At 43.3% G+C, this 21,966-nt stretch overlaps 1 pseudogene; it reads right to left on the bottom strand.

The window, feature by feature from the left end:
* Positions 1-15,900: 15,900 nt before the first annotated feature.
* LOC109192749 lies at positions 15,901-20,832 on the bottom strand (annotated as a pseudogene).
* Between the last annotated feature and the right edge of the window lie 1,134 nt (positions 20,833-21,966).

Raw genomic sequence — 21,966 nt, 5'->3', positions numbered from 1 at the left:
TGAACTATTATATCTGGAAAAAAAAAAAACACTCATTAAATTTCATCATGTACTTGTAATGATTTTTCTTGCCAATCCACATACATACTCTCTATTTGATATATTTAGCTTTTACTCTATCTATTTAATAAATCTAGCTGAAAAGCTAGTCAAAAGTTAAAAAATAAGTATACTTTAAAAGCTAGTAATTTTACCAAACATCTTTTTATAAATCGTTGATATAATCTGCTGTCAAACCCGCTAAGACAATCCGCTATTCGCTAACTGCTAACATAGGGGGTGTTTGGTAAATGGCTAATGATACTGCTAATTGCCACGTACGCAGTAATTAAATAAACACGAGACCAATTAAAGCAAGTAAATATCTTTATTGATCACGGTGAAGGCCCTAAGTACAATCTACTTGGTTGCTCTGAGTACCGACTGACTGCGGTCGGGAATCTCTAACAACAACCTATCGATCGTCCAAAAGTCCCTCACACTGTAGCTACTGTGGGTATTTATAGCCGCTGCGCCGGAGACACAAATCCGGTCGTTCGGCATGCTCTCCACGTAGCCACCACGTGTCATCCTCCCGGGTGCCCTGTCTGTCTTCGCAAGGAGCCGCCACGTGTCCTTTATCAGCTCTCTCGCCAAAGGGCTACCGCTCGGTGGTCGACACTGCCGCTCGGGCAACTCCCGGTCGGACCCCGACCGGGTTCTTCACAAAAAGCCCGACCTGTTACCTGCAAAGACAATAAGAAAAGACAAAGGCAGACCAGTCGGGGTAAAATTATGTCGGTCGGGATATTCCCTACCAGCTAATATCTGATAGCTTATTGAGTTATCTGGTTTGACCAGCTGATAGTATTAGCTGGTTGTAAAAAAAAAAATATTTGGTAAATAGTTGTTTACTTTTAGCAGGGCCGTTCCAATAAAAATGGGGGTCCTGTGCGACATCGTAATTTGGGCCCATTTTCAACTATTTCATATATATAAATAATAAATAGTTGTTCAATTGTGTTAAATACATTGCACTACTCTAAAGGATCGAATCTCTTACTTTGCCACAATCATTTACAATATCACCATAATCGGTGGTCTAGGCGGCTGGCAGGCTGGGCGGTCTAGCCGCCGCCACCTCGGCCTCCTAGGCGCCGACAAAACCGCCTAATCGGCCAATTAGCTATTGTTTCATTCTTTTTAAATAAATTATTTCACTCAAAACAACATCGTTTTGAGCGAATAACCCTAAATTGTTCAAACTCATCTTTTTAAAGTTAATATTTAATATTTTAGTATTAACTATTAAAGTATTAAATAGTTTATAATTATCAAGTTTTAAAAAATTTAAAAATTTTAAACAAATTTTTAAAAAATAAAATAAAAAATACATGAACGCCGAGCTCTCCCGATTGCTCGAGGAGTGCCTAGCGATTTTTTCAATCATGTATATAAGTATACAATTTTAATTTTTAATTTTTAATTTTTTTTTTTTTTTTTTTTTTTTTTTTTTTACTACAATTGTGCTTCCAATTGGAAAAAAAAATTATATATATAACTCATATAATATATGTATATAAGTAATTTTTTATTTTTATTTTACAATTGTGCCCCCAAATTTGGGGGCCAATTGTAAAAAAATAAAAGAAAAAGAAATTATATATATATACACATACTATACAGCAGGCAGCACTGCCTGCTGTATAGTATATGTATATATGTTTTGTAATTGGGCCCCCCAAAACAAGGTCCCTGAGCAAACATGCTCAGGGACGGCCCTAATTTTTAGCTGATTGTATGTAAAATAACTTATAAGGGTGATACTGCTAATTCTACGTAAGCAATATAAATAACACCAGACCAAGTAAAGCAAGTAATTCTTTATTGATCAAGGTAGAGTTCCTAAGTACAATCTACTTGGTTGCTCTGAGTACCGACTGAGTGCGGTCGGGATTCTCTAGTAACAACCTATCGATCGTCCAAAAGTCCTCTACACTGTAGCTACTGTGGGTACTTATAGCCGCGACGCCGGAGACAAGCTTCCGGCCGTTCGGCATGCTCTCCACGTAGCCTCCACGCGTCCTCCTCCCGGGTGCCCTGCCTGTCGTCGTAGAAAGCCGCCACGTGTCTTTAGCCAGCTCTCTCGCCCAAGGACCACCGCTCGGGGTTCATAGCATCGCTCGGGCAACTCCCGGTCGGTCCCCGACCGGGTTCTCCTCAAGGAGCCCGACCTGTTACCTGCAAAGACAAAGAGAAAGAGACAGACTCCTCGGTCGGGGTGAAGCTATGTCGGTCGGGATATTCCCTACCAAGAGCCCCCCAGCCCGGGCCTTTTTGATCAGTCGGGAAAAAACGGGACGGGATGAAGAAGCCCAACCGTCAGGCATTAGACCGACCGGCCAGCTGTCATTCCCCTTACGCCACGTGTCGGCCTCTGCCGGCCTTGGCGATCCCATCCGTCGCCTTGGATTCAGCGCGGGTCGTGTCAAGCAAGTTGGCCCATTTCCCGCCTAAATGTCCTCCTATAAATAGGCCCTTGAGGCCCTCATTTGAACTTTCCTCACTCTTTCGCATCAGTCGGTACCCTCAGAGAGTCCCGAGTAGAGCAGCTTAGCAAGGCAGTCGAGCAAGCAAACTTCAACTTTCAAGCTTCAAACTTCAATCTTCCTTCAATCGGTAAGCTCTCAACCCTCCTCTTTACTTTAGGCACTCATTTATAGGTAGAACTGCTAGGTCAACTAACTGTCCCGGACGTCTCAAGTCCTTACTAACTCCGACCGACCTTTAGGTAGATCGATATGACAGACTCGGACAGTCAAAACGCCTCGATTGCCGATTACGACGAGGAGGTCGAGTATATTAGCGACGAGGAGGTGGACATTATGTCCTACACCCCGGACGCTAGTCCCCGAGCGGCGTCAGCCCCCGAGCAAGCCGCCGAGCGAGACAACGCATCAAGCTCCTCTGGATCGTCAAGCTCAAGTTCAAGCGGATCGGGGAGCTCCAGCGAGGAAGGGGAAGAGAGGACCACGTCAAGCGGGCGAGGTTCTCCAACCGAGGGCGTTAGGGAAACGCCCACCCGGGTGGTTGGGGACCACCCGGAAGCTGCTCTTCGAGGGGGTGATCGAGAAAATACCCCCGAACAGACCGAAGAAGACCCGGCCGGGCCGGCCGTACCAGCCGTCGAGCTTGAATTTTTGAACAGTGAAAGCGTCGAGCAAGAGATGAGCTTGCTGTCCAAGGGCGAGGCGGCTCGGATTGCCGAGGTACTCCGGGGTCGGGCAGAATTCGACACGAGCCGGCAGCTGGGAAACGTGATTGACAGGCATCGGGGCAAGTGGATCGGGATGCACTACGACTCCCTTATGGCCCCGATCGCCATTCCCTTCACCCCCCTCCTGAACGCCTTCCTGGCCTACTACCGGGTCGTCCCGGCCCAGATCTGTCCGAACGCACATCGGATCCTGGCCTGCTTCCCACAGATATGCGCTCGGCACGGGGCCGAGTGCACGATGGAGTTGTTTAACTTCATCTATCAGATCAAGGTTCTCCCGGGCCGCTACGGGGGTGGGTTCCTGATGTTGCAATCCCGAACGGACATGTGCTCGATCAGAGGCTTGCCCGGGAACAACAAGGGGTGGAAAAACAGGATTTTCTCCCTCAAGTACGAGCCCTGGATCTTCCCGGTCGATCGCGTCTGGAGCACACATTTCAGAAAGCAAGTGGTGCCGGCCGAGACGCAAGCGCTGAGGGACGCGGTCAGCCGGATCTCGAGCGAGGTGCACGAATATACAATCTACCGGACGGCTGAAAGCCTCGCAGCTGCCATGCTCCCGCCCCCCACGTACGAGCTGCCGGAGAAGTATCTGCCCGTTCCGATGGGCGTGACGGTCGCCAAGCCTTCGAAACGAAAGAAGAAAGGTTTAGCTCGAGCTGTTCTTCCCAACCTAGCTTTATTTTTGAGCAAACTAACTCTGCTCTTGTTTTGCAGCTATGGCCGAGTTTGGTGACGAAGACACCGCCCTTCCCCCACCCGTCAAGATCTCGCTCGGCGGGAAGAAGAAGGCCAAGACCAAGGCGGCCGGGGAGAAGGAGATCCCATCTGCCCGACCTCTGAGCGCCTCGACCGTGTCGACGGGCGAGGGCTTCATCGTGGAGCAGCCGGACGTCCTGGTCACTCGGGTGGAGGTCGCCCGGGCAAAGGAAAAGGTCGCCGACCAGGGCGCGACCGAGGCGGGCGGCCTGAAGCGCCGCCGTGAGCAGCACAGCCCGACCCCTTCGGCCGGGCGGGAGAGGGAGCCTACATCCGTGCTGGCACGGATCGGTAATGCCGCGCCGGCCCGAGCGGATTTGGGGAAGATGACCCCGACCCAGGTGGCTGAACGGATTGGCCACGATCTGGCCGAGGTGAGTCCCAACTTTTAATCTTTCTTTGCCCAAATATCGTTGATCGGGCTAACTTTGACTATCTTCTTTGTGTTGCAGATCTCCCGGGCGACCCAACTTCTTCAGGGTCAAGCTTTGCTGGCCGAGGAGGCCGATCACCACAAGAAGACGGCTGCTCGTCGTCTAAAGGAGATCAAGGAACTCCAGGCTGAGCTGGAGAAAACGCAGAAGGCCCTGAAGAAGGGTGATGAGGAGCGGGTCCTCGCCGAGAAGGTCGCCAGCCGGGCGATTGGGGAGGCCAAAGAGCTGAAGGCTCAGCTCGAGAACCCGGGCGAGCTGGCGCGGGCCGCCTTCAAGGACAAGGACCTGGGTTCGGCCTTCCTCACTGAAGCCCGGGGAATGGCGATCGGTGAAGAGCTGATCGTCTCGTTCGGCCGCTGGGGTTTCATGGCCGGGAAGCGGAAGATGCTCGAGCGGGTTCGTACCCGGCTGGAGCAAGCTTTAGAGGGGGAGGACCTTCAGCTGGTCCTCTCGGTCTTGCCCCCCGATCTAGCCGATCCCGGCCCTTCTCCCTTTGACCCAAAAGCCAAGGCTTCCCAGCCCGGGGCATCGTCGGCGGCCCCTTCGAGCGGGAAGGAAGCAGCTGCCGGAGCTCGGGAGGCGAAGAAGTAGGCTAGGCTTGTCTCCCCTTTTTGTAATGCTGACTGATCGGGAGCCCGGTCCCGCATTGTACCGGGCATCTTTTGTTGATTAATAAAATTCGTTTTTGCTCCATCTTATGTCGCTCGTTTTTTTTCCTTGCTTCTCCATTTGCACACATTGATCATAATCACTCGACCACCTGGCCTTTAGACCCGGTCTCGCGATACTCGATCCGCTCAACGCCCGACCTCACGGCCTGGTCGTGCGTTCGATGTTTCGACTTCAAAACTGGCCAAACGATCGGGTTTATCCGATCTCCAGGCCTTCGCCGAAAAAATTTTCAAGCCTCTACGGTCGGAATGCAACCGAGCGACGGGCCGAGAACAAGCAAGCCTCTACGGTCGGAATGTAACCGAGCGACGGGCCTTGTACCATACTTCCTTATCCCAGCCCCCACACTATTGTGCGCTCGAGGCACGAGTGGGTGCGATAGTGGACAGAAGTTGGACGGATCGGGGAACAATGCCGAGAGCTCCTGGCTTCCCCGATCGGTGGCGTGACCTGAGTATCCGCCTATGTGGAGCGCGTTTTGACCGGTCGACAGACTTCGCCCGATCGATTGAATGTTGAAATGATCTGCTCATGATGAGGGTGAAAGGAAATAACCGATCGTGCCGCCGCATACAAACGGTCGAGCAATCATTGATCGTATATACATTAAACTTTCCCGCTCGCAGGCGGTTGAACTAATTTTACAACCATAAAATTTACATAGAAATGACGACCGGGACTAACTCGCAGGTCCAGCCCCCACTTCGTCTAAAAATACAAAAAATAGGCTAATGCCTAAAAAGAACGAGGTGCTCGGAATTCCAAGTCCCCTTTATTAGCCGACCCGTCGTTGTCTCTAGTCGGTATGTCCCCGGCCGGATGACAGCGTTGATGATGTACGGCCCTTCCCAGTTCTGAGCTAGCTTTCCCCCTTCTAAAGATTGACCGGCCTCCCTTCGTCGTAAGACATAATCCCCGACTTGAAAATAACGAGGGTTGACCCGGACGTCCTTCGAGCTCTTGACGCGCTTCTGGTACTCGGCCATACGCCGAGCGGCTAGCTCTCTTTTTTCTTCGACCGCATCGAGGTCCACAGCCATGGCATGTTCATTGTCCTCCGCGTTGTAGGTTCTCTCTCGATCGGTCGGGATCCAAGCCTCGATCGGGAGCCGGGCTTCAGCTCCGTAGACCAGGGCGAAAGGGGTCTCCGAAGTAGCTTCCCTCGGGGTCGTCCGATAAGTCCATAAAACATATGGTAACTCATCGGCCCAACTACGACCGGCCGAGTGTAACTTCTTTTTCAGACCTTCCAAAATCGTCCGGTTAGCATTTTCCACTTGCCCATTTCCCTGCGGGTAAGCGACAGATGACCGGACATGAGTTGTCCCGATCGTGGCCAAGAAATTCTGAAAATATTGGCTCACAAATTGGCGACCGTTATCGCTGATGAGATGTACGGGCACGCCAAAACGGGAAACGACATTTCTCCAAAGGAACCGAGCACACTGCTGAGACGTGATCGTGGCTAAGGGCTCGGCTTCTATCCACTTGGAGAAGTAATCCACGGCGACGATCACGAACCTTCTCCGACCGGACAGCTGGGGAAAGGGGCCCAAGATGTCTACCCCCCACCTAGCGAAAGGAATTGCGGTCGTGACCGGCTGGTAGAACGTTGCCGGTCGTCCAGGCATCCGGGCGTACAGTTGGCACGTCTCACATTCCCGAGCTAACTTTTCACAGTCTAGCTGGAGGGACGGCCAATAGTACCCGATCAGCATGATACGACGGGCCAGGGATCGACCTCCCTGATGCGAGGAGCAGATTCCCGAGTGCAGTTCCTTCATGACTAACTCGGCCTCGAATGCGGTCAAGCAACGCATAAGGGGGCCTCCATACGATCGCCGAAAGAGACGACCGTTCACGACTTGGAACCTCGGGGCTCTCAGCTTGGCTTTTCGAGCACGTTGCGGGTCGTCTGGGAGTCGACCGTGCTCGAGGTATTCCTTCAGATCGGTGATCCAGCTATCTTCCACCGGTTGGATTGGATTGACCGGTAGGCGATGGATACTGTGTCTGGGGATCACCAAGATCCGAGCTATCTTCGACATGTGTTCCGGGGCGTCTTGGGCCAATTTAGACAAGATATCCGCATCGGCGTTATCCAATCGGGGTATGTGTCGGACGGTGTACCCCCGGAACTGTGCAAGCTTCTCCATGGCGAGGTCTCGGTATAATTGTAAGCGTTCTCCGTTAACCTCATAATCTCCGAGAACTTGCCCGACCACGAGCGCAGAATCTGTTTGGGCTCGGATGTATTCAGCCCCCAAGTCCCGAGCGCATTGCAAGCCATTCACAAATGCTTCATACTCGGCTTCGTTGTTGGTCGGGTGGAACTGATACATCAGAGCGAAATACACCTTGAAGCCTTCTGGGCTCGTGACCACTACTCCTCCGCCCGCTCCTTTTTTGCTACTTGACCCGTCAGTAGCTAGCGACCACCACTCGGCCTCGGGATCCTCAACCTCGGGGGGTCGGGTATCCCGGGCGGTGCACTCGACCAAGAAATCTGCCAGAGCCTGACCTTTGATTGCTGGTCTCGGTCGGTATTCGATCGCGTACTGGGTCAGCATTAACGCCCATTTGACTAGGCGACCGGATGAAGAGGTGGTGCGAAGGACTGGTCCGATCGGCTGATCGGTCAACACGCGAATCGCTCGACCCTGGAAGTAGGGAGCCAACTTCTTCGCGGCGGTATAGAGGGCGTAGACGACCTTCTCTAACCGGGAGTACCGGAGCTCGGGACCATGTAGCGCGTGGCTTACATAGTACACCGGTCGCTGGACCCCTTCCGGATCGGTTCGGCACAATACTGCGCTTACTGCACGATCGGAGACGGCGAGGTACACGTCTAGCTCTTCTCCGAGATCGGGCTTTGAGAGCACAATAGGTGACATGAGGTACTCCTTCAGCTCGTCGAAAGCTGCTCGGCACTCTTCGTCCCAGACGAACCCGTTAACTTTTCGCAATACCTTGAAGAAAGGTAGAGCACGCTCGGCTAACTTGGAGAGGAACCGGCTAAGGGCTGCCAACCGACCGGTCAATTGCTGGACCTCCCGAACGGTAGACGGTGGTTGCATGTCCAGAATCGCTTTAACTTTGGCCGGGTTGGGCTCAATTCCTCTCTTGGTCATCATGTAGCCGAGGAACTTGCCGGTCTGAACCGCGAATGTACACTTGGTCGGGTTCAGCCGCAACTGGTACTTCCTCATGATCTGGAAGCACTCCCGGAGGTCCGAGTGTGGTCGGACCGGTCCCGACTCTTGACCAGCATATCATCAATATAAGCCTCCATCGTTCGGCCTAATAGATCGGCGAAGAGCATATTGACCATTCTCTGATAGGTTGCTCCTGCATTCCGGAGGCCAAACGGCATCACTCGGTAACAATACAGCCCGTCCGGGGTTACGAAGGCTGTCTTGCTCTCGTCTTCATGGTGCATCATTATTTGGTGATATCCCTTGAAGGCATCCATGAAGCTCATCAACTCGGCCCCGGCCGTCTCGTCGACCATTTGATGAATGCTCGGTAGAGGATAAGGGTCGAGCGGACAGGCCTTGTTGAGGTCCGTGAAGTCTATGCACATCCTCCAAGCTGGGGGCTTTGGAACTAGAACAATGTTTGCCACCCACTCGGGGTAAATAACCGGGCGAATGTGCTCGATCGCCGCCATTTTCTTGACCTCCTCTCTAACAAACTCGCGGCGATCGGAGGATAGGTGTCGTGTCTTCTGCACGACCGGTTTCGCTGCGGGATCGACGGCTAGCTTATGGCAAATGACCGATCGATCAATCCCGGGCATGTCCTCGGGTCCCCACGCAAAAATATCAGCATACTCCCTGAGTATGCTCAGAACCTCCGCTCGGAGCTCGGGGGTGAGGGCTCGGCCAATCTTAATCTTCCTATCCGGGCGGTCGTCGGACAGGGGAACTTCTTCTATCTCCTCGGAAGGTTCGGGTTGTTCCTTCCGTTCTTTAGCCTCCTCCTTGGCTATAGTGTTCACCCGGGAAGACGGACCGGAATCGCGTCTGTTGACCGCTCGGGTGTAACACTTCCGGGCGGACTGGACATCGCCCCGGACCACACCGACCCCATTTGGGGTGGGGAATTTCATGCAGAGATGGGGCATGGAAATTATCCCACCGATCTTCATGATGGCGGGTCGGCCTAGGATGGTGTTGTGGACGCAATGGAGGTTGACCACAACGAACTCAAGCTCTGTCTTGATCGACTTCGGGGGGGTGCCGATCTCGACTGGGAGAGTGATTTTGCCTTCGGGGTAAATGAGGGCCCCGGTAAATCCCGACAGTGGTACACCGACCGGAGTCAGCTCCTTCCTGTCAAGGCCAAGCTTCTCGAACACGTCCAAGTATAGGACGTTCACACTGCTACCCGTGTCCACCATAACCCTCTGGACGTCCGTTTCCTTGACGTCGATTGTGACCACGAGCGCCTCCATGCCGTGGTCACTGCTGCTAGGTTGGTCCTCTAAGGTGAAGGTTATGGGCTCCATTTTTTGTCTTTTCCCGGTCTCTCGGGAATCCACAATCGCAACCGGGCAATTCGTCCTCGGCTGGGAAGCGTCTTCTAGGCCACCAAATATGACATGGATGGTGGGCTTGCCGGCCGGGCGGCTACCGGCCGGAGGATCAGGGTCCCGTCGGTCTTCATGACGATCGTCCCTTCGATCGTCTCTTCGGTCCTGACCCGACCGATCGGAGCGGTGATGAGATCGCCTGTGATCCCTCCGATCGGTATTCCTCTTGCTTTCTTCTCTCTTCCCCACGCACTTGTCCAATTTTCCCAAATTGAGCAAATCTTCCAACAATTGGCGCAGGTGGGTACACTCCTTGGTATCATGCCCGGCGCATCGGTGGTAAGCACAGTGCTTACTCTTATCAGGGCCGTCTCGATCGGGATGGGGGAGTTTGATGAGGTTGCAAGACTGGGCATACTGCATGGCCTCCGCTGCAGATCGGTTTAAGGCCGTAAACTCGCCATGCCTGGTGCGGGATCGGGGATGATCGTCTCCCGATCGATGTTCCGCCCGGCCGGGCGGTTTACGGGACGAAGAGCCGACCTCCTGCAGGCGCTTGACGGCATTCGCCTCACCTGCGTTGGCGTAATCAGTGACCCTTCGGAGGGCCTCCTCGTATGTGGTCGGGGGGTGAAGGATGAAATCCTGGTATAGATACCCCGCCCGGAGGGAGATGTGAAGCATGTGGGTGGCGGTCGCATCATCCATGGGCTCGACCTCCCCGACCGCTGCTTTCCACTTGATGAGGAAGTCGGTTAAGCTTTCCCCTTCCAACTGCTTGGCCTTCTCGAGGTACATGTAAGACTTCCTCACCACTTTGGAAGTAATGAACTTCCGTACAAACTTGATCGCCAGGGTCTCAAATTTGTCGATCGACCCCGGGGGCAAGGTGCGGAACCACTCTGCTGCCCGACCGGTGAGGGTTGAGTAGAAGGCCCTGCACATCACGGCGTCTGAAACGCCCTTCAGCATCATGTTGCTGAAAAAATCGTTCACGTGAGCCTCAGGATCTGTCCGACCGTCGTAGCTCTTCTCTCCCGAGACCTTTAAGTCGAGCGGGTAAGGCTGAGCCATTACCGCTGCTGTGAAAGGCGTCTGGTGGAGGGTCGATCGGTCGGTCGGGGGTGCTGTAGGATACGCACTCCTGAGCTGCGCAACTTCAGCCTGGAGGTTGTAGAGCAATCCTCGAGTTTCGTTGAGCTCGGCGTTCTGGGCGGCTTGGGCTGTATCCCGAGCGCGTCGGCGTCGATGTGATCTCGACCCGCTGTACCCGGACGAGGCCTCGTGGCTAGCTTCCCGCATTTGTTCGTCCTCTTGCCTGGGGTTCGGGTCCTGGGGTCCCAGACGCTGGCGCATCTCTGGTCGGAGACGGTCGAAAGCTACCGCTCGGGCAACCTCCTCGGGGTCCTCCGCTTGAACGGCCTGAACTGGTGCCTCCATCGCATCAGCACCCCCCGACCCCAACCGCGAATGAGCTGAGCGTCGTGCCCGGGAAGTGGACTGACGCTGCGGCTCTACCTGTGCGATTGGTTGTACTGGAGGGGCGGCGGCTGGAGCTGTATAGGCAGGCGTATATGGTGGATAGCCAACCGGGGAAGTGTAGCACATCGGTTGGCCTGGCCAAAACCCGTATGGTGGAGGTGGAACCGGATACGGGTACTGGGCGGGATACATCATCGGCTGCTGCTGGTATGGCAGACCGGGTGGTGGGTATCCCGGTTGTATATAATTCACCGGCTGCTGGGCGGCCGGGTACGTATTGGACGGATGTGGCGGTGAGAGATTGAGGTTGAGGTCCATCGTCTGACCCTGCTGTTGGGTAGCATAGTGGTCGGAGGAGCTCGCCGCATCCGCCTGGTCGTCGGCGAAGTTGTTGTGTGCCCACGGATACATGTTGGAAAAGAGACCGGGTGCTCGTCAAGACGTTGGCTCGTTGCACGGGTCCCCACAGACGGCGCCAAAATGATACTGCTAATTCTACGTAAGCAATATAAATAACACCAGACCAAGTAAAGCAAGTAATTCTTTATTGATCAAGGTAGAGTTCCTAAGTACAATCTACTTGGTTGCTCTGAGTACCGACTGAGTGCGGTCGGGATTCTCTAGTAACAACCTATCGATCGTCCAAAAGTCCTCTACACTGTAGCTACTGTGGGTACTTATAGCCGCGACGCCGGAGACAAGCTTCCGGCCGTTCGGCATGCTCTCCACGTAGCCTCCACGCGTCCTCCTCCCAGGTGCCCTGCCTGTCGTCGTAGAAAGCCGCCACGTGTCTTTAGCCAGCTCTCTCGCCTAAGGACCACCGCTCGGGGTTCATAGCATCGCTCGGGCAACTCCCGGTCGGTCCCCGACCGGGTTCTCCTCAAGGAGCCCGACCTGTTACCTGCAAAGACAAAGAGAAAGAGACAGACTCCTCGGTCGGGGTGAAGCTATGTCGGTCGGGATATTCCCTACCAAAGGGGATAAATATATTGTGATAATTTATTAACTTTTAAATTACTTTTACAATTTATTTATTATTATTATTATTATTATTATTATTATTATTATTATTATTATTATTATTACAAGGATGAGTGAAATAAAAAAGAAAGAAAAATATTATTATTGTCGTTGCAGAAACAAAAAGAAAAATGGGCATGGAATATGAATGAAAATAAGAGAGATATAAATGTTAGCGATCCAAGGGTAAAATGGTTATTTAATAATTAAGGCCAATTAGCTAACCAAAAACTCTACTTTTCTTAGGTTTTCAGATTTTCAATTATTGTCCCAATAAGCTAATGCAATAAGTCCCTTTACCAAACACTTGCAAAAATTGACGAGACGTTATGCCATGGAACCGTGTTCACCATTCATGGTGAACACGGTTCCAACGGTGTTAGTACACCGTTATCTTTTTTTTTTTTTTCTTAATTAATTGCGTGACTTTTCTTCTTTATTTTCACATTTTGCGGTTTCACTTTAATTTGAGGTGAACAAAGATTTCGGACATTCATAAATTATGAATTCATGCCTGCACATTCACTTTGGAACCATGCCTACACATTCCCGTCCGAAATCACGGACATTCATAAATTATGAATCCATGCCTGCACATTCACTTTGGAACCATGCCTACACATTCACTTTGGAACCATGAGATTATGAATTTTCTGTTATAAGATTATGAATTTTCTGTTATGAGATTATGAATTTTCAGTTATGAGATTATGAATTTTCTGTTATGCGATTATGAATTTTCTGTTATGAGATTATGAATTTTCATTACATTCATAATTTCGGACATTCATAAATTATGAATTCATGCATGCACATTCACTTTGGAACCATGCCTACATATTCCCGTCCGAAATCACGGACATTCATAAATTATGAATCCATGCCTGCACATTCACTTTGGAACCATGCCTACACATTCACTTTGGAACCATGAGATTATGAATTTTCTGTTATAAGATTATGAATTTTCTGTTATGAGATTATGAATTTTCTGTTGTGAGATTATGAATTTTCTATTATGCGATTATGAATTTTCTGTTATGAGATTATGAATTTTCATAAAATTCATAATCTCATAAAAGAAAATTCATAATTTGATCAAACGCGCGCCGTTAACTCCACATCCGCGATTTTTTTTTTTTTTTTGCCTAAAAACGACGTCGTTTTGCCTTGTGTTCACCATTCTCGGTGAACACGATTCCATGGCATAATTTGCGTTATTAGCTATGTTAGTTGTTACCAAACATGGCCTTAGTCAAATTTTTCTTCAATTGGGTTTTAAAGAATTGGGCTATCCTCCTAGGCTTGTGCAACTTGTTTAGATTCTTGAATTAACCAGGCTCCAATGGACTTCAAGTGTGAGCCCATCTATATTATCCCAATAATATGGTACAAGTGTAAAAACAAGAAATTGAAATGGATATATAGAGTTCAGTTTTCCAGTTCTGCGATTCAAAATAAATAATGAATTTTGCTGACTAAAAGTTTTATGTCGTTTGACCACAAGAATTTTGGCAGGCCAAATCTTTTTAAATCAGCTAAAAACAATATGCTACAACAATATGGATACAAGTTTTTTACCCATCAAACGTTATTCGAAAATAATAATTATCTTAGAAACATGATTAGAATTAATAACAAAGTTAGTATCACTTTAATCTTAGAGTGCGTTTGGAAACCCGAAAAATGACTTTTGAAAAATATTTTTCGGATTTTCAGTGTTTGACAAGAGGTAGAAAATGAGGTCAATGGAAAATGATGCCTTAGTCAAAGGAAAATAGCTATATTTAGGGAGAAAATGAATTTCCCTTTTTTGTGGGGAAGTCATTTCCAAGAGATGCACATGTCAAATTTTTCGAGCCTAATTTTTTGCGGGCTTTTGCGAGTTGGCCCACCGAGCTCGCGGGTTAGGGTTTATGCAACCACAGATCGCCCCATACGAGTTGACGGGTTCTGCGGGCCGATCCGCGAGCTCTTTTTTTTTTTTTTTTTTAATCAAAATTCAAAAAAATAAGTAAATTAAAGTTCAAAGCCTACAAATAACATTAATTTTTTTTTATTTACAAATTAAAAAAATTACATTTTTTAAAGTGTTAATATATTATATTTATTTATTTATTGTGTACTGTATATATGTTAATGTACGTATAGTATATATATATATATATATATATATATATATATATATATATTATTGTGTAGTGTATATATGTTACTGTACGTATAGTATATCTCACACACACACACACACATATATATATATATATATATATAATATACTAGTATTTTTTGATGCGCGCAAAAAATAAGTGCCCAATATTAATACATTATATTTAAATTTTAAATTTATTTAGATTTTAGATATTTAAATTTTAAATTTATTTAAATTTTAGATATTTAAATTATTCTAAATAATAATAATAATAATGTAAATCATTTTTATAAATTTGATATTTATATTTTATGTAATAATTAACATATAACTCAAATATATAACGTTTATATATTATTAATAATGAAGAAGATAAAAAAAATATATGGTGGATGCATGTGCATGGTAACAATAGTGGAAAAGATAACGGAGTTATAACGGTAGGGGTATGTTTGTCCAAAATATTTTAATGTACAACCTTTATAGCATAATGTACAAAAAACTTAATGAAAAAAACGGACATAAATTAAATTAGGGGTATAACTATCATTCACACTTATTATGTTTTTAGATTTTATATATATATATATATATACATATATATATATATAGAGAGAGAGAGAGAGAGAGCTATTCACAAAAGGATTTTATCAAAAGTATCCAACAATTAAAATTTTAAAGTATTCAATTCTTTTCATTTTCCTACTCATTTTCTAGAAAATGAACCAAACACACAAAGACAGTTTTCTGTGTTGTAGCCAAACACAGGAAAGGAAAATATTTTTTGAAAAATGACTCATTTTTCAGAAAACGTTTTTCAAAAGTCCTTTTTCAGCTTTCCAAACGGAGCCTTAGACATCAATTTTATCAAAATTTTCATATTTAGTCTTAAATATCAATTTTATCAAATTTTTTCTCTATTTTTTTTTTAATTTAGCTTAATCTAAACAAATCCAATTTAAAATGTTAAAAATGCCTAGTCATAATTTTAAATTTCACACTTTTTGCATTTCTGATACGGATCTTTGGGGATAATTCCAAAATCGATTCGCCAAAGTATCCTTCGGTGGCCCAATCTTTTCCTAACCAAAACAGCAGAAACAACAATTACGATTTGAAATGTTGGAGATGAAATTTGTCTAATGTAGGGGCTGGTTATACGATTTTTTTTTTCTTTAAACATATTTCCGCCACACCTTGGTCTTAGGTGATAAGGAATATGATGACACCACAAAATTGATATTATCTTGATAAGCCTAAAGAACATCTCTCAAATCACATGAGAGAAAACAAAATGCCTTAGCATTTCTTATTTCAACTTCATTGGTCTATCTCCCAATAATGCCAAAGATATCTTGTGGTCAAGTGGCTTGAAGTGCCTCTTTCAAATGGGAGGTCATGGGTTTGAGCTAGCTTTAGTGGAAGTGGTACTTCAGTAAGTTAAGAAAGTATCATGCTACATGTAACAAGGTCAATAGTACTAAAAAAAAAAAAAATTGGTGTAAATTTTCCATTTAATGCATGCTGGTTCACCATCCCAAACTATAGGTAGCCAATAAAGATAAAAGTATTTTATTGCTATGTCAGGAGATATAACACATTAAAACGTCATTATTGATTTATTATTGCCACCCGAACAAAGTGATATTAATTCTAACAATTAATCACTTGAAGACGTGTTTTACTAATCCAGGAAGGTGAGCTTTCATGAAATAATCTTCCCAGCTGATTGCTTTTGGATCAAAATAGAACAAATCACTCTCAATGCACCCTTCTTTCGCAGCTCTCCTCAATTTTTCCGTGTTCATATCATCATATCTGTGCACAAAATTCATTTCTCACCACTTTGATTTTCTTGTGCAAATTAATTAAAAAAACATGATTAATTAAATACGTAATTACTTACATTCCCTTGAAGAATAAGTAGGGTCGATATAGGTCCACCAGTTTCATCACAAATTTGATTTTTCTATCCATCTCATTACACCTTCTCTGGAAATACTGACAACATACAGTGTTCAATATCTCCAATCCCTATACAATACAACCACGCATGCATGCAAATCAAATTGGTTATCTTTAAGTAAAATTTCAAATTTCAACCTTATAAATAATAGTATAAATTTTATTTTATTTTTTCAGAATCAAACAAACCTTCAAAGGGAGCAGATAACGAATGGCCATGTATCTATGGAAGCTATCCATGGTGCTTAAAACAGTCACCTTCCCAACAACAATAGGTTTTCCATTCTTGCCTATGCATGGATGCTTTGTGAAGTAATGGAGAGCATAATCTTGTAGCCAACTAAACTCCACTGGGTTGGATACCGAGGATCCGACGTGGTATATGGTCTGAGTGCCACGTTGATCTGCATGTGCCACCATGGAAACTATCATGGCATTCACCACCATATCAGCTGGGATCTGTAATTTATAATAATCAGTACTCAAATACATACAATGATTTAAATTTTTCTAATAATATAATGAATAAGTTATTACTAGTTTCACTCACCACATCTGTAATGGTTTTAGGGTCACCAAGGAAGCATGTTAGTCTTCCTTAACCATAACCAAGTGCTAAGCTGTCAATGGTTCTGCATATGTAGTTATATTATTATATTCAACAAAAGAAATTAATTAGAAAATATGATGGGATGTTAGGTGATTGGGTTAGTGAGTTTGACTAGTTGATAATATTAGCTGATTGTAGAAAAATGTTAGGTAAATTAGGTTTTAGCTGATAGCTGATTACATACAAAATGACTTTCTCAAAAAGGTGATCCAAAAAGCTACGTCCTTTGAACATCTTTTTGAATTTTAGCATTTTGGAGCAATTACAAAAAGGTAATTAATCAAACACTCATATTGATTGTTTCACCAAGTCAAAGGCCCTGTTTGGTAAAATATTAGCCTATCGGCCAATTTACCCTTATTTGACAACTATTAATTGTTTGACTTGGTTAAAAAATCAACTCCAAAATGCTAAAATTCAAAAAGCTGCTCAAAGCAACTTTTTCAATTAGTTTTTTTAGAAAAGAAATTATACTAAATAGCTAACAGTTAATTTGCCAAACACCTTCTACAATAAGCCAATGTTATCACCTAGTTATATAATCTAATTAACCCTATCAGTTAACAGCTAACAACTATCAGCTAACAATCATTTATCAAAGAGGGCCAAAATAACTAATAGTGGTCAAATAAGTCAAAATTGGAAGATAACTATGTTACCAAATAGGGCAGATATCATAATGAGAAAAACCATATTTGAGTATATATAATGGAGATTGAGGAAGATTTAGTACGTACTTGACACCTTCAACCCAGCCAGGAAAGGGTTCTTTGTAAGTGCTGGTTATGATAGTAGGTCGTATAATAACAAGAGGCACATTATCTCTTGACTTCCCCAAAAGCATCTCTCCCATGGCCTTTGTGAATACATAAGTGTTTGGCCACCCATATGTCCTTGCTCTTTGGTATTCATTGGAGAAATATATATAATTAGTGAAATAACTAGTCATTAAAACCATTATATTACATAATTTTTTTAAAGTAAAAAAGACCAGACATTTCACATTTGCCCCATAGTAAACTAAACTACCTTTGGATGCCCAGTTCTTTCATGGCTAAGGTTATGGATTCATCAGAAACATTCTGAGCTCTGAGGTTTGATAAAGTCTCTTGTATTATCTCATTCTCCCTATCAATGTCTAGCCCACATCTTCCATTCAATGTTTCACCCATTTGGAATGGTGTCTCTTTTAACAGCCCTTCCCTTTCGCCAGACACGTAAGCTGAATATTATTAAATAAAATATATTATTTTATATATCAAATTGAAGTATGCATTTATTCAAATCTTACTTAAAAGTCTAAGTTGATATTCATATTTATGTTTATTATATTATATGTATGTACTGACCAGTTGATACGTGAAGAAAAATCTTTAATTTCTGGCATTTTTTGGCGAAGTCTAGTAAGTGTGTTGGTCCCATTGTATTAATCCCATTGGCCACATCATATCTGTAAAACACACATTGATATATTAGAGAGTGACACATAGATATAATCATCATTATTATACATTAATAAAACTTAATTAATAAATGAAGTTTAGCATCCAAAAGCACATGCACCTTTCATAATAATCAGTAATTGCAGCTAGGTTAACCACAACGTCTACTTCCCTCTGCATTTGGTCCAGCATTTGAGAGTCATTTATGCCCATCTTCTCACAACTAACATCACCGGCTACAACACTCACCTTTTCTGATATTATACTATTCAACTTTTCCCCATACTTCTCCTTCAAAACTTTGAACAAGTCTTTTGCCATAACCTGATCCACAACAATTGATTAATCATACATTATCACAAATATTATTAGTGCAAGTCATACACTTTAATTTAATTTGCTTTATTTTGATGAGCATAGTCTGCTATTTGAATCCAATCAAAGGGGATTTGAATTCCAGTGAGTAATTAAGGATATTCTCGATACAATCAGACATTACGCGATGAACAATCGTAATTATAGCAATGCCACAATATTTTTTTAAAAAAATAATTGACAGCCTGTTTGAAGAATGTTTCCAGATGCACAATCAATTATCCATTACAAGATGCCCCCATGGGCAGCTCAACTTGTCATAAAGGTGAAAGTTGGAAAGAATTATCCATTACAAGATGTACAACTGTAATTACAGAAATGTCACTTTACATTTTTCCTTAATTTTCAACCCCTACGAATCTTAGATAGACAGATGATAATTGTTCGCAGTTCTCGCAAAATAGGTGATTGTCAGATACTGCCAATATATATATATATATATATATATATATATATATATATATATATATATATATAGAGGGTTGAGTTCAAATGAGGACAACAATATATAGAGGATTGTGAGGACAAATAATAGGCACACAACAAATTACTATAAAGCACACAATTTAATACATAATGGCACACAATAATACATGTAAACATCAGGTTTCAAACCCAGACTCTATTAATTAACAAATGTATGCACACGACATACAAACTGTGACACACGACTACATTCGGCCATGTACACGACATACAGGCTAATGGCACACACTACATATGTCCTCACAGTCCTCTATAATATACTTGTCCTCATTTGAACGCAAGTATATATATATATATATATATATATATATATATATATATATATATAGAGAGAGAGAGAGAGAGAGAGAATTTCATTTTTGGTCCTATTGTTATAGGGGCGTTTTCAATTTCAGTCCACTTTAATTTTTTTTTTTTGCCACTTTACAACCACTGTTATTGAATGTGTTCCACTTTTAGTCCACCGTTAATATTTCCGTCAAGAGGTCATATAATCAAAGGGTATTTTAGTCTTTTTATGTTTATCTCTTCTCTTTTAATCCAGGCGTTTCGTCCTCCTCCTCCGATATTCGAAGATGGCTCTTCGAACATTGAGAATGGGAAGCCAAAGTTACATCGTTTCGTTCGTTCCAACAATGGGCCGACGGGGTTTCTTAGGTTTTAGGTTTAATGTTCTCATTTCTTTAGTCAAACATAGTCTTGGATGAGAATTGAAGAAAGTCAAAATAACCCTAGATTACATGACCTCTTATGGAAATACTAAAAGTGAGACTAAAAGTGGAACACATTTAATAATAGTGGTTATAAAGTGGCAAAAAAAATTAAGGTGGACTAAAATTGGAAATGCCCCTATAACAGTAGGACCAAAAATGGAATTCAATATATATATATATATATATATATATATATATATATATATATATATATATATATATATATATATATATATATATATATATGCCCCGAAAAAAAATGATGAGTGATCTCATCCATCTATTTGGGTAGATTAATATGTTTGATGGTTATTGAAAAATAAAGAATAAAATTAATAAGTATTAAGTTTTATAAATATTGCAAAGTTAATAGTTAGTAATAATTACTCCGTATAAAATTCATCACCTTTGAATTGTTTAAACATTATATTGATAAAGACATAAAGTTATAAATCTATTGATCGAGTTGAACGTATGTACGTAGAAAAAGCGTACCTCGGAGTTGAAACGCTGCATGGCCGCCATTGTATCCGCAGCCCTTAGGAGAAGATACAGCTTCTTCACATTTGGCTGAACTCTCAGTATTTTCTCCACAAAAACTGCGTCCATATATAATTATTAAATAATAAAATGAAACATAAAAAAAAAAAAAAAAAAAAAAAAAGCTTGAAAGCTAAGGTGATTGATATATAGTTGTGAATATATATATACTTTTAGCGAGGAAGCCAGTGGCACCGGTGACAAGAATGGCTCTGTTCTCCAAAAACTCGATAGCACTGCCCAACTCCATTCTTGAATTCCAAATAGAAGAGGATATGAATATGATGATGATGAAGAATGAAGAATTTTGAATGAATAAGTGGAGAGAAACTATGAATAAATAGCTAAAAACTTTAGAGGAAGTACTTACGTACTACAGTGGGGGAATAGTTGTTTTTTTTTTTTTTTTTTTTTTTTTTTTTGGGTCAAACAAGGTCGGCATCATTCATATTAATGCACACTTTAAAACATATTATAATGCACGGCATCATTCAAATAGGAGGTATTTCGGAAATGATTGTCAGCTGATTGAGTTAGTGAGTTTGACTATTTGATAGCAATAACTATTGTAGAAAAGTGTTTGGTAAATTATCTTAGCTGATAGCTGATTACTTACTCAAAAAGTTGATTGAAAAACTACTTTGAGTAGTTTTTTGAATTTTAGCATTTTAATTCAACACTTATATAGATTGTTTAACAAGTCAAACAGTTAATTGTGATTAAATAAGTCAAAATTAACTGATAGTCTAACTATTTTACCAAATAGGCCATAATCTACACTACCATAAGTAATTGCTGAACTTGTTAATTGTGATTCTTAATTAAAATTTCCAATGGTGAGTATTGAATAGTAGACTACTGTTAATAAGTGGGAATTTTAAAATTGCTACTATCTCTCATAATTCATTAATTGTTTAATTGTCACCATGAATTGTTAAATGTATATATAATGTGTGCCAGTTTTTCATAAACAAAGTATTTCATAAACCATTATAGATTTAAATAAACATCCCATTGAAGGTGATCGAGTAGGTAAAACTTCATATTCCAATGGGGCCATCACCTAGTTACGTTGGTGGTCCAATCACATGGCCTATGAAAGAAAATATCGTTTGGATCATCTTAGATCATTTTGGTGGAAAACAACCTAGATGGGGAAATTTTAATTTGGGTCACCAAACTGAATAATGCTAATAACAAATTAATTTGTCTTAAATTAAACAGCAATGCTACACAAAGATAACAAGATAGCGGTAGGAATGAAATACAACCTTATTTAATAATGTAAAATTGTTGTCTTAAAAACCAAATCAATTCTTGAAACCACATAAAGCAACACATTTGAAAAGATGGAACACCCACATTTTAATTTAATTTATAACACATAAAACATTTTCGTCATAAACTCCATGCTTTCACGCACCCACTTTAATTACTTTTTACTTTATTTATCAAAGTGATGTGAAATGAAGATCGAAGAAGAGATAAGTGATGTGAAATGAATTAAAGTGGAAAAGGATCGAATG

Source organism: Ipomoea nil, unplaced genomic scaffold, assembly GCF_001879475.1.
Source record: "Ipomoea nil cultivar Tokyo-kokei standard unplaced genomic scaffold, Asagao_1.1 scaffold1834, whole genome shotgun sequence".
Classification (NCBI taxonomy): domain Eukaryota; kingdom Viridiplantae; phylum Streptophyta; class Magnoliopsida; order Solanales; family Convolvulaceae; genus Ipomoea; species Ipomoea nil.
This window is presented reverse-complemented; position numbering and strand designations above follow the sequence as displayed.